The following is a 1,452-nucleotide window of genomic DNA, read 5'->3' as shown; positions in this document are numbered from 1 at the left end:
CTTAGTCTATTTGGATGATCCATTTTTTCTTCTGTTCTCTGAGTGCAGAACCCCAGTATATATATATATATATATATGTATATATATGCTCTGGCTCCTCCTTTACATGGCCCGTGTCCAAATTCTAGGCTGGAGGTAGAGCTTGTAAGAGGTGGTGTATTGGAACTGGAGAAGCTGCAGCAGTGGGGTTAAAGGCCCACGATGAACCAGTGAGCTGAGAGACAAACAACTGTTGTGTGGTCCCAGCTAGGCATGTATAACCCTATCCTGTGTCCGACTTGCTAGATTGTACAGACCTCTTCTCTGATTTATCTGGTTCCCTTTCAGAGGTCTGTGAAGGTTCTTACAACATGGAGGATCGGAGGGTCAGTCCCTTCCCAGAGATCCCTTGGACCTGTCTGAGGTATTAGGGAAATATTAATTTATGCTGAATGGGATGAGCAGAGTCTACAATATGATATATACAGAGGACACAAACTGCAACCACAGGAGGTGATTACACTTGTCTTGTGACGCTTTCTTATGGAGAAGGGATTGGGACAGGCTGGGAAGCATCCTTATCCCTCACAGTTACGCAGCCTCCACAGGCTCAAATACAGCACTGGCTGCCTTTGTAACACCTGGAATGCCTGAATGCTGGCCTGTTAACATGTAGTGTACCTCACTGCTCCTTGGGGTATTCAGGAGCAACAGAAGGAATCTGAAAGGGTTTCACAAACTCTTTCCACTCTGAAGGGTGGCTGAGTAGCCTGTGTGGTATGTAATACTGTAATTTTTTTCTTTTTTGACAAACTGTGTCTTATTTTGATCAGCTTCTCACCTTTCCCAAGGCAAAATGCCCTGATTTCTAGTTCCAACAAAAACTGACTGGAAACAACGAAGCTGTTGCTTGTCTGTAGTCGAAAAAGCCTGTTTAAATGTCTGTGTACACCATCTTGTAGAATCTTTTAAATAAGGCATATGAACTCTAGTTATGTTTGAAAATGTTTGGGAACCGCAAATGGTGTTCTTGTAGTAAAAACACTAAAATACGTGTATTTGTTTTCTAAGTGAAAATGCATAGTTAATCACTTCTTGACATTTCTTATGTCCTAAACTTCATTTAGATTTCAGCTAGCTGTGTGGCAGGTCTTAGCAATGAGGGTTTTTTGGTGTGGTGTCAACTTTACTCATTGGAGAAATTTAGAATTTGCTAGATGCAGGAAAGGGACAGGGTTTTATATTGATCAGATTTACTACTACTACATACTTCAGAAGGAAAGCTCTCTGAGGCTTTTTGTCTCTGTAGACTTAAGTCCTCAGTGCTGAATGACCTGGGTAACAGTGAAGTACTATGATCAAACTACACAGCAAATGATGAAATTCTGCCAGCTTAATATTTAAAAAAGTATTTTTGTTATCAACTAACCATCTTTCAGTGAGTTGCAGCGTGCCCTTTGAAGGCTTTATCTG

The sequence above is a fragment of the Falco naumanni genome, chromosome 13 (assembly GCF_017639655.2).
Source record: "Falco naumanni isolate bFalNau1 chromosome 13, bFalNau1.pat, whole genome shotgun sequence".
Taxonomy (NCBI): domain Eukaryota; kingdom Metazoa; phylum Chordata; class Aves; order Falconiformes; family Falconidae; genus Falco; species Falco naumanni.
The sequence above is the reverse complement of the archived record's forward strand: the minus strand, read 5'-3'. Positions refer to the sequence as shown.